Below are 12,567 nucleotides of genomic sequence, written 5' to 3'. Positions count from 1 at the left end.
CTCCCGAAGGAGGCTTTGGAATGTCTTGGGGAGGCTAAGTCCTTCCGAAGACAGACGGCTCTATACTGTGCACACGCAAGCTCCCTCTCTCGTGCATTTGCCTGTGCGCAGTATGGAGCCGCCTGTCTTCAGGAGCACACGGCTTCTGAAGACTTCTGAAGTCCCCTGCAGCGGGGAATTCAAACACGAGAGGCAGCGCTGCACTGAGGGCACCGGGAGAGGAGAGGGAAGGCTTATTAGGACCCAGAGCCTTCCGTCAGCTTAGGTAAGTATCTACTCCTCCAACAACCTGCTCCTAATCACCTCACTCATGCCACACTTCCACGCGTAACTACAGGGAGGGCCATATTCACCAACGTGAGGATGTGCCCCCCCCCCCCCTTCCTCAATTTGGAATGATCGCACAGCACCCAACAATTTGTACCGCACTTTATAGCCACGGTGCGACCGAAAGAAAAAAAAAACACCCTCAGTTTAGGTAGGTAGGTAGGTGCCCCCTGTATAGGAAGCCAGGTATAGGTGGCCCCAGTATAGGTAGCCAAGTATAGGTGCCCCAGTATAGGAAGCCAGGTATAGGTGCCCCCAATATAGCTTGCCAGGTATGAGTGCCCCCTGTATAGGAAGCCAGGCATAGGTGCCCCCTGCATAGGTAGTCAAGTATAGGTGCCCCCAATATAGCTAGCCAGGAATCTGTGCCATCGTATAGGTTACGCAGGTATAGGTGGCCCCAGTATAGATAGCCAGGCATAGGTGCCTCCAGTATAGGTTAGCCAGGTATAGTTGCTCCCAGCATAGGTTAGCCAGGTATAGGTGGCCCCCAGTATATGGTAGCCAGGCATATGTTCACCCAATATAGGTATCCAGGTATAGGTGGCCTCTGTATAGGTACCCAGGTATACTTGCCTTCAGTATAGGTTAGCCAGGTATAGTTTCCCCCATTAGAGATAGCCAGGCAAAGGAGCCCCCAGTATAGGTATCCAGGTGTAGGTGGCCTCTGTATATTTACCCAGGTATAGTTGCCTTCAATATAGGTTAGCCAGGTATACTTGTACCAGTAGAGATAGCCAGGCATAGGTACCCCAAGTATGGTAGGCAGGCATAGGTGCCCCCAGTATAGGTACCCTCAGTATGGGCTAACCAGGTAGTTGCCCCCAGTATAGGTAGCCAGGTATAGTTGCCCCGAGTATAGGAAGCCAGGTATAGGTGCCCCCAATATAGGTAGGTAGGCATAGGTGCCCATAGTATAGGTAAGCCAGGTATAGGTGGCCTTTGTATAGGTATCCAGGTATAGTTGCCCCCAGTATAGGTTAGTCAGATAGAGTTGCCCCCAGTATGGTAGTCAGGCATAGGCATAAGCAGGCTACAAGGAGGAGCCGAGCCGCTCTTCCTTTTTGCGGGCCACCAATGACTGTGTTGCATGCCGCGCCACCGGGCATGCAGGGAAGGGAAGGAAGAATTGTAGTGGAGGAGCTTGCCGGTGACTTCAGGAGGTAAAAGAGCAGCGCCCCGAGAGAAAGGGGGCGGGTGAGTGGGCGAGATGCCGCTCCTTGGAAGACGCACGGCTATCATGCAGCGTCATGGGAGGCCCGCCTCTGACTACAGGACTTCACTAGAGCTGCCCAAATCCTATGGAACTCTCTCCTACTGCCCATCAGGCTTGCCCAAACCTTCAAACAAGCCCTTGAAACTCATCTCCTCAAGGAGGACTATCCCACCACGTTGATGCCCTAACTCTTTCTGGCAAGAACCTCTCAATGCAGCCCCCTTTGGCAGAGCCCTCTCTTGTGTATCCCGCCATCATCATACATCCTGCCCACAGAGTAAACATCAACTTGTATTACTTGGGCTTCTACTCCAGCGCATGATGGCATTGCGTGTCTTACTACTTATTACCTGTATGGTGTTGTCTGTCACCCACCATTATCATTGTCTGTAACTTTATTTATTGTCCAGTGCTGCGTAATATGCTGGTGCTATATAAATCCAATATATAATAATTTCACAGTATTATCGTGCAGCAATTAAAAATAGTTAATAACGTACTAACTGTTTTGAGCGGATACAAATTGTATCTTAATTTGATGCAACTTATACTTGCACCTTACTTGTCAGTATAATAATAATAATAAAAAAGCTGTCTGTGTCACATCATCCATTTTCCATGAACTGCAATAATTCATCAAATACAGCATGAAGTAGAAATCTTAGTGAATGGTCATGTAGTTTTTTATTTTTTGGTAAATTGCATTACATACCGTAGATTGGACAACTGTAGTGAGAGGTACATGGAGGCTGCCATATTTATTACCTTTTAAAATCGGGATTGTCAGCCACAAAACCAAATTCTATTTAAACACTGCAGTGTGTTTAAAATGCTGCCAGAAGTCTCTCCCTGCAAGTACCAGCTCTCCAGTCTATTCAGGAATCTCTCTGCTGTTATTTTATTTTCTCAGCCCCCCAGGCTCCTTTCTGTGCTATTGCCAATGACCCTCCCATCTTCCTGCTTCTCACTGATTGGCTGAGCAGACTGCAGTGTTTCAGCTGCCTAGCTGAAACATGATCCTCTGCTCACTTGTGTTTACAAGCAAGGCTGAGGTGATTCAGCGATTGGAGAAGAAAAAAAAAAGTTAAGGGCAGAAATGACAACAGGATTTAGGCTCAAACTGTGGGCAAAAGAAATGGTTCCCACCAGGAACAGAATTCTCTTCATTAACTTATAAAATTCACTGAAATCAAAACGTGGATAGTACAATACGTAAGTATTGTAAGTAGATATACGTAAGTATTGTAAGCAGTATACGTAAGTATATGTAAGTAGATCAAGTATATATCTACTTCTATATGTGTTCCCCCCCCCCCCCCCCCCTGGAATAGTATGGGTAATCCTCCTGCTGGAACTCTGCCTCTAATACGTTTAGCCGTAGACTCTAAACAAGCATGCAGCAGACCAGGTGTTTGACATTATTGTCAGATCTGACAAGATTAGCTGCATGCTTGTTTCTGGTGTGATTCAGACACTACTGCAGCCAAAGCCTTCAACTGCTTGTGGGAAAAAAAAAAAAAAAAAAAAGAGATAAGAGCCATATGAAGTTTTTGCAGTTTGGAGCCCTGTTTTAAGCGTCCGTAAGCGTCTACATATTGTTTGGAGCATTATTTTGAGCCACAAAGCTTTGCCAGTACATTATGAGCAGCACTGGGCAGAGGCAAGAGTGGGGCAGGCCTTGGGGCAATGTTGAGAAAGGGTTGGAGGAGGCACATTTGAATTACTTCAGCCACGGCCATGATCAATGTACGGGAGATGCACCATCCCACACAACCTAACCAATCTCTCGTCTTGCAGTCAGTATGCCAAATCAGAATGAGTGGGCAAGGCTAGAAGGCAAAATGTGTGCCAGGTACTCGCTCTCCATTCTGTGATACAAGTGGAGCTGTCACGAGGGGGATCAGGGAGGGTGCAAAGTGAATGAGGAACACCTCTTGTCACTCAGTGAAAGCACGTGTGCAGTACGGATCCGCTCATCTTCTGAAGTACTCAGGGACACGACAAAGGCTGCCCGAAAACTGTGAAAGGCGTATTCAACCAAGCTGGTCAAAGAACTTTACCAGGGCCCAGCGGTGGAACAAGGGGGCAGAGAGAGAGGGCCGGGAAGGATATATGGGATCCAGGGTCTTTCCTCTCCATAGCGATTTTTTTTTCGAGGTCCCTTGAGTTTTACTTGAATAATTAAAATGCAGTGACTAGTTTGATAGGGAAGAGACGCACTTTAGCTTCTCCGACTTGGGTGCTGCAGAATCCTGTGCCAGCCCCGATTATGAGATCTGTGACATAACCATGATTATCTGCTAGCTAACGTTTTATTGCTTGTTGCCACTAGTGCTGAATTTGATCTTGCTCTGTTAATACTGGCACGTGTGTAGATTATGGAGATTTACGGACTTTTAACCAGATCTCTACGACATTGTGTAATTTTTGCAGCTACATCCCTGGAAAAGGTAGGAATCTGAGAGGTGTAATTGCAGACGAACGACAGTAGTAGGTGTTAAAGGGGGCACCACACTGCTTATTTTAACCTACTTTTACCTCCCCGGCGGTTTGATTATTTCCAGATTTTAGGATCTAAAAGTGGTGCAAATTTTTGCATGCTTTTAGACCCTAAAACTGTGAAACAATCATGCCTGCGGTAGCCCCTGCAAAGACTCACCTCCCTGAGATCCAGCGCTGCAGTTCTCCCTCCGTACTCCGGGTGGCGCTGTAAATGTGTAGTGAGCTTGCCGTCATGACAATAGGTGGCGATTTCACCATGGAGATGCAGAGCCTCGGAGGACAGGAAGGAGAATGGCTGCTAGCGTCTGGATCCCCGGGGTGGTGAGTGAAAACGTTCGCTGCACGCTATGCTCTGCATAGACCTCGCCGCGGTCAACACGACTCTGGCTCATGGTTACAGCTCTAACCTGCGGATTTCCACCCCCAGCCTGACTTGGGGTTACCGCCAGGTAGGTTAAAGAGAAACTTTACTGCAAGATAGTAGTTGGGACAAATAAATCAAGACATTGCAAAGGGAGAAGTTAAAAAATGGAAGGTATATAAAGAAATGATTGATACTTGCCGTGTTATCCATTCATGTTGTTTGATCATCCATGAGCCTGCAGGTCAGCATCTTTACTTCTAGCAGGCATAAAAAAAGACAGACAGCACCTGCCCTTATCTATAAACACACCCACAAATGTGATAGGCTAAAAGGTTGATGTATATATTCATATGCACAGAGAGAGTTACTATTTGCTTGGCAGTTGGCAACAGCTCTTATCTTCCACAATGCAACAAGGTTTATAGGCAGGAAACTGTCAGGGCCATGGGATTACGCTGTGGTGGTGGGGAGGTGGGGTCACTTCAATACCAGCCAGACATCCCTGATGATCTATTCAAGAAAAGGTAAAGATTTCTCATGGAAAAGAGGGTAGCAGCTACTGATTGGTATAACGTTGAAATTTGCATTAAAGTTCCTCCTTAACCACTTAATGTTTACAGTAAAGTATATCTACTCCCCTAAAAAACTTCATCTAAGCCTCAGGGGAGTAGATATTCGTAACTCTGCTACAATCGCTGCTGTGCGTGCTCTCACGTGCTCACGCACTGGTTCTTACTGCTACATGTTAGCCAGGAGATCAATGAATGGGAATGCAGTTCCCATTCATTTTTCTAGTTCCCCGTGTCCATGATCGCACATCAATTAGATGCCTGCGGTCATTTGTAAACACTGTAACTTACACTTACACGCATTAGTTCCTGTTTGTGTACTAAAAGCATGCGCAGGAAGCTAATAACTGAGGACATCTTGTGGCCAAAAAGTAAAATTACACCTACAATCATTTACTTTAATAAAGAGACCTGCACATAATTTAAAATTAACCCCTTACCTCCCACTCTCTCCCATAAATGCCCAAATAAAACTTTTGCATTTAGAAACAATTATAAAATAAAGTAAAAAAAACAAAAACGACATAAATACTTACCTTAGGGACTGAACTTTTTTTACATGTATGTCAGGAGGGTATATTACTATTATTTTTTTAAATTATGGGCTTGTAAATAGTGACAGACGCAAAAATGAAAACCTGCACCTTTATTTCCAAATAAAATATTGGCGCTATACATTGTGATAGCAAGCTAATTTAAATGGTGTAATAACCAGGACAAATGGGCAAATAAAATACGTGGGTTTTAATTATGGAAGCATGTATTATTTTAAAACTGTAATGGCTGAAAACTGAGAAATAATGATTTTTTTAATTTTTTTTCTTAATATTCCCATTAAAATGCATTAGAAAAAAAATAATTCTTAGCAGAAGGTACCACCCAAAGAAAGCCTAATTAGTGGCAGAAAAAACAAGATACAGATCATTTTGTTGTGATAAGTAGTGTGAATGTTATTGGCAAATGATTGGGAGGAGCGCTGAAATGTGAAAATTGCTCTGGTCCATAAGGTAAAATACACTCAGGGCTTAAGTGGTTAAAGGAAAACTTAAGTCAGAAAAAAAAAATGACATTTACTCACCCGGGGCATCCCTCAGCCCCCCGAAGCTGGATGGTGCCCTCGCAGCCCCACTCCGATCGTCCTGTCCCCGCCGGCGGCTATAGCAGCATAGAGGGTGATATAGCAGCTGGGAACGCAGAAAATCAGCCGCGTTCCCAGCCTGTCGGCGGCTGTCGCCGAACCCGGAAGTAGCCGCCGGCGGGGACAGGACGATCTAAGCGGGGCTGCGAGGGCACCATCCAGCTTCGGGGGGCTGAGGGATGCCCCAGGTGAGTAAATGTCATTTTTTTTTCTGACTTAAGTTTTCCTTTAAGGTGTTTGTCACAGTTTTGTTTTTTGGACTAAGGCCCGGTTCACACTTGCGTTAAATGGCAATCGGATCCATAAAAATGGATTTGATAACCGGTCAATCAGATTAGTTTTCACTCTGTTTGCCTTTAGCTGCTTCCGTTCCGTTTCCCCACATCCCCCCAACCCCATCAGCAAAGTGAATTTTGCTGTCTAGAACGGTCAGTTTCTTCACTAGTGGGGATTTTTGTCATTGCCTCCAATGCATCGCTTTAATGTCCGTTTATGTTTCGCTGGGCTCAGCGGTCCGGAAACATTGCTGCAGAAGGAAACTTGCGGTGCATTCAGCGGATCGTGCGGAACAGATCTGTTCGAACATAAGGATGTGAACAGGAACGTTTTTTAATGCGAGTGTGAACCGGGCCCAAAGGCTTTTTTGTTTGTGCCATGCAATAAGCCCAAACTTACCCCCCCCCCCCTTTTTTTTAATTATTGGATATACCAGCGTTTTCTCCAATTACATACCTCTCCAAATCAGGAGAACAAGGAAATTATCTATATACATATATGTATATATATTCCCCATCTTAGGAACGCCCGACTTACGAATGACTCGCCGATACGAACAGCCAGGATTCTGTGTTTCCGTGGGAACAAGTCAATTTTTTTTTTTTCAAATTTGACTTTTGAGAAAATCGATTTTAAAAATTTAAAAAAAAAAGGCTTTTAAACTTGTATAAGCAGGTACAGAGGGCAGAGGTGACATAGGGGGACACTAGAGGCACATGGGACAAAGATGGCACAATGTTCCAACTTAAGAACAGATTCAGGTTAAGAACGAACTTACAGTCCCCATCTTGTTTGTTAACTGGTGTGTGTGTGTGTGTGTGTGTGTGTGTGTGTGTGTGTGTGTGTGTGTGTGTATACACTATACATATACATATATTTGGACGACCTTGTTAATCATCATGATTTTCCTGTATAAATTGTTGGATGGTACGCTAAAAAATGTCAGTTAAATAAGCCCGGCTCACGAACGACCCGCCGATATGAACGGCATGGATTCTGTGCTTCCATGGGAACAAGTAAAAAAACAAAAAAAATGAATTCAAATTGGACGTAGTTTTTGAGAAAATAGATTTTAAAAAATTCAAAAAATAAATAATGCATTTTAAGCTTGTATAAGCAGGTACAGAGGGCAGAGGTGACAGAGGGGTACACTGGAGGCACAGAGGAGGTATAGGGGACAGAGATGGCACAATGTTCAGACTTAAGAACAGATTCAGGGTAAGAACCAACCTACAGTCCCCATCTCGTTTGTTAACCAGGGACTACCTGTATATCATTTAGGAGACGCACACAGAGATATTTGAGAAGTGAAATGAAGTTTATTGGATTTATAGAAAGTGCGCAATAATTGTTTAAATAAAATTAGGCAGGTGCATAAATTTGGGCACTGTTGTCATTTTAATGATTCCAAAACCTTTAGAACTAATTATTGGAACTCAAATTGGCTTGGTAAGCTTAATGACCGCTGACCTACATACACATGTGAATCCAATTATGAGAAAGAGTATTTAAGGGGGTCAATTGCAAATTTCCCTCCTCTTTTAATTTTCTCTTAAGAGTAGTAACATGGGGGTCTCAAAACAACTCTCAAATGACCTGAAGACAAAGATTGTTCACCATCATGGTTTAGGAGAACGATACAGAAAGCTGTCTCAGAGATTTCAGCTGTTTCCACAGTTAGGAACATATTGAGGAAATGGAAGACCATAGACTCAGTTTAAGTTAAGGCTCGAAGTGGCAGACCAAGAAAAATCTTCGATAAACAAAAGAGACGATTGTTGAGAACAGTCAGAGTCCACCCACAGACCAGCACCAAAGACCAACAACATCATCTTGCTGCAGATGGAGTTACTGTGCATCGTTCAACCATTCGGTGCACTTTACACAAGGAGATGCTGTACGCGAGAGTGATGCATAGGAAGCCTTTTCTCTGCCCACAGCACAAACAGAGCCGCTTGAGGTATGCGAAAGCACATTTGGACAAGCCAGCTTCATTTTGGAATAAGGTGCTGTGGACTGATGAAACTAAAATAGAGTTATTTGGGCATAACAAGGGGAGTTATGCATGGAGGAAAAATAACACAGCATTCCAAGAAAAACACCTGCTACCTACAGAAAAATATGGTGGTGGTTCCATCATGCTGCGGGGCGGTGTGGCTAGTGCAGGGACTGGGATCTTGTCAGAGTTGAGGGATGCATGGATTCCACTCATTATCAGCAGATTCTGGAGACTAATGTCAAGGAATCAGTGACAAAGCTGAAGCTGCGCCAGGGCTGGATCTTTCAACAAGACAACGACCCTAAACACTGCTCAAAATCCACTAAGGCAATCATGCAGAGGAACAAGTACAACGTTCTGGAATGGCCATCTCAGTCCCCAGACCTGAATATAATTGAAAATCTGTGGTGTGAGTTAAAGAGAGCTGTCCATGCTCGGAAGCCATCAAACCTGAATGAACTAGAGATGTTTTGTAAAGAGGAATGGTCCAAAAAAACCTTCAACCAGAATCCAGACTCTCATTGGCACCTACAGGAATCGTTTAGAGTATGTCATTTCTGCAAAAGGAGCATCTACTAAATATTGATTTCATTTATTTTTTGTGGTGCCCAAATTTATGCACCTTTATATTTTTGTTTAACCACTTTGTCCTCCTTGACGTATTATACGTTAAGGAGGACAGGCGTGCTCCCGCGGCCGATCGCGCGTGCACGCGTGCTCCTGGCCACGGATTCGGTAGTCCAGGAATCAGTGAATCGGGCTATGGTGCCCGATCACTGATTCCTCTCCCCTGCAGAAAAAGCGACAGCTTCTCTCGGAAGCTTTGCTTTTTCTAATTTCCATGTCCCTCTAAGCGTACATTGTACGCTTAGAGTGACGCAATGTAAACAAACTCAAGGTTGCCATCTTGTGGCCAAAAAGTAAAACTACATCTAAAAGTAAAAAAAAAATTAACACACTCATATATTTCCCTAAATCAAACCCTATTTACATCCTACCCTCCCAAAAATGCCCACATAAAATGTTTGATAAAAAAAAAAAAAAAAATTACAATAAAAAAAAATAAAAGACACAAATATTTACCTAGGGGTAACCAGCCTTTCTCAACCTTTTTACCTTGAAGGAACCCTGTAAATAACTTTTGGATCTCAAGGAACCCCTGCAAACAATGTTTTGGTCTCGAGGAACACCTGCATTTATTTTGCAGGAGGCATGGTCTTTAAATAGGTTAGGCTACTATTTTCACTATCTCCTATTACAGTGCCACTCATTATACTTTCTCCTGACCCCCCCAATTTAGTGCTTCTTGTTACAGTACCACCTATTATAGTGTGCTCTATTATACTTCCCCCACGATGGGGGAAAATGCCAAGGAACCCCGGCAGAGTCCTCAAGGAACCCTGGTTGAGAAAGCCTGGTCTAAACTTTTTAAATATCTATGTAAAGATGAAATATTTCTATTTCTTTTTTTTTTTTTATAAGCTTGTAAATAGTGATGGATGCAAAGCGGAAAAAATGCACCTTTATTTCCAAATAAAATACTGTCGCCATACATTGTTATAGGGACATAATTTAAACGGTGAAATACCCGAGACAAATGGGCAAATACAATACGTGGGTTTTATTTATGGAGGCATGTATTATTTTAAAACTATAATGGACGAAAACTGAGAAATCAGGGGCGTAGCAATAGGGGGTGCAGAGGTAGCGACCGCATCGGGGCCCTTGGGCCAGAGGGGCCCACCCTCATCTTCAGTATTAGCTCTCTATTGGTCCTGTGCTCATAATAATCACTTCTATAGATACTTTGAATAGTGGTGATCATTAACAAGCTGCTCCCCATCCCCTTCTTGCACTTCTTGACACTGTAGTTGCCATTGGCAGTTTCTGGTGCGCCATATCAAGAGTTATGTATAGAATGATGGGGGGGGGGCAATGTAAAACTTGCATCGGGGCCCACAGCTCCTTAGCTACGCCACTTTGAGAAATAATGATTTTTTTCCCCGTTTTTTTCTTATTCTTCCTTTTAAAATGCATTTACAGTAAAGTGGCTCCTAGCAAAATGTACCCCCTAAAGAAAGCCTAATTGGTGGCGGAAAAAACAAGATATAGATCAGTTAATTGTGATAAGTAGTGATAAAGTTATAGGCTAATGAATGGGAGGTGAACATTGCTCGGATGCATAAAGTGAAAACGACTGAGAGCTTAAGTGGTTAAACAATTATTGCACAATTTCTGTAAATCCAATAAACATCATTTCACTTCTCAAATATCACTGTGTGTGTCTCCTATATGATATATGTAACTGACATTTTTTATCATAACAACCAACGATTTATACAGAAAAATCATGACAATTAACAAGGTTGCCCAAACTTTTGCATCCGAGTGTGTGTGTGTGTGTGTATATAAGTTTACACATACACACATATATTTTATACAGAATACAGTACATTACACAAGAAGGCCTAAGCGCCAGTTTCTACTACACGCGGTGCGATGCAGCTACATAGACACATAGCACCGCAGCTGTACTGTAACCAGTGCACGGCAATAGAACAGTTTCCATTGCGTGCTGGTTATGCAGAGCGGTGCGGAGTGATCTGAGAACCTGCAGCATGCTGCAGATTCTCACACGGCTGCATCAACCCACCGTCTCCTACCCGCGGTAGGTGCAGCATATCCCTTCCGCTAGCGGAAAAGGGCCCAAAGAGAAGCTGCTTATTAATAGTAACACAAAAAGAGGTGTGCAAAAAGCCCAATAATTTTACCCCTTGAAGCACAGCATCTTCAAACAGCAGTAATATTTTTAGCCATATTTTTTTTTACCACTTCACCCAACAGCAAGTCCAGGCAAAAATGGCGCTGGAAATGTGGGAGCTCCAGGCACCCCCACAGGCTGTAATGGGAATTGCAGCTATAGCGGCTCTCGAGCAGTAATTTGGATGCAGTCATTGAGGTCAAGATTAGGTTAGAATGAAATCTAATGCTGGGAATACACAATGAGATTTTTCAGTCGATTTACTGTCCATTCTTATTTTTGATTGATTTTGCAATCGATTTTCTTATCTTTTCTTATCAATTTCCATTCACTTCTATGAGAAATCAATCAGAAAAACGATCAAAAATGAGATCAGACATGTCGGAATTTATCTATCGAACCATCTATCTGCTTAAAAAAATAAATAAAAAAATAAAAACTTATGGTGTACTCCCAGCATTAGGTAATTAACTATTAGGGTTAATAACTGGAGAAGGTCAACAACATGCTAGTCGTTGTGTCCTAAATACAAATCACATTCAAATTGTATGCAGCTTGAGTTTAGACCAATGAGATGCCACGCCCTGCTAAATCTGATTGGTCCAAATCTAAGCTGCCTATCATTTGCATACAAACCAGAATTATTAACATCTAGCTGACCGGCTCTGCTAATCGCCAGCACCGACATTCTTTATTCCTAAACAAATATAGCAATATAGTTCAAAGCCAAGATGCAATGGCTAAGTGGCTATCCCAGTATACAGTCTTTGTAGTGCGGGCTCAGGGCACTCAAGGGTTAATCAGCGCAGGCCTGGGAAGCTTGGCCTCCGTAGTGGTCCAGTGCAGCTGCCTGAGATGCCATAACCTCCTCTGGGCCCACAAGCAATGAAAGAGGGGAGCTTTCTATGAAAAGGGGTTTACAGTTGATGGGAACACAGAGCCTCCTGGCAAGGTTCCCAGCACTCCGCTGAACAGTGATGCTTGTCCCATAATGCGGCCATTCTGAAAGGGAGAGAAGAAAACCCTCCAGCACATTAAACTTGTAAAGGAAATCATGGCTTTGTTAAAGATACACCATGTCCCGTGTGATGGGGTGGGGGGCAGTGGCATAGCCGGTGGCGCTCACTGTACTGGCTATCTGTAAAATGGAGAATACTCTTCAAGATTGAACTGTTGACATTCTAATCCCTGCACAATTTGGGCCCTGGATACATGAAGGACTTGCTGAAACTGCACCACACCTTTCACAACCTCAGATCAGCAGGTTCCAGAAACCTGGTCACTCCCAGAGTGCACCTCACAACCTGGAGACGGAGCTTTCTGCCATGCTGCTGTTGGAACTCCCTACCCCACCCAGTAAAGACAGCCCCTTTCCTGGAGTTATTCAAATCCAGCCTGAAAAGCCACCTGTTTAG

Source organism: Hyperolius riggenbachi, chromosome 12 (genome assembly GCF_040937935.1).
Source record: "Hyperolius riggenbachi isolate aHypRig1 chromosome 12, aHypRig1.pri, whole genome shotgun sequence".
Lineage (NCBI taxonomy): Eukaryota > Metazoa > Chordata > Amphibia > Anura > Hyperoliidae > Hyperolius > Hyperolius riggenbachi.
This window is presented reverse-complemented; position numbering follows the sequence as displayed.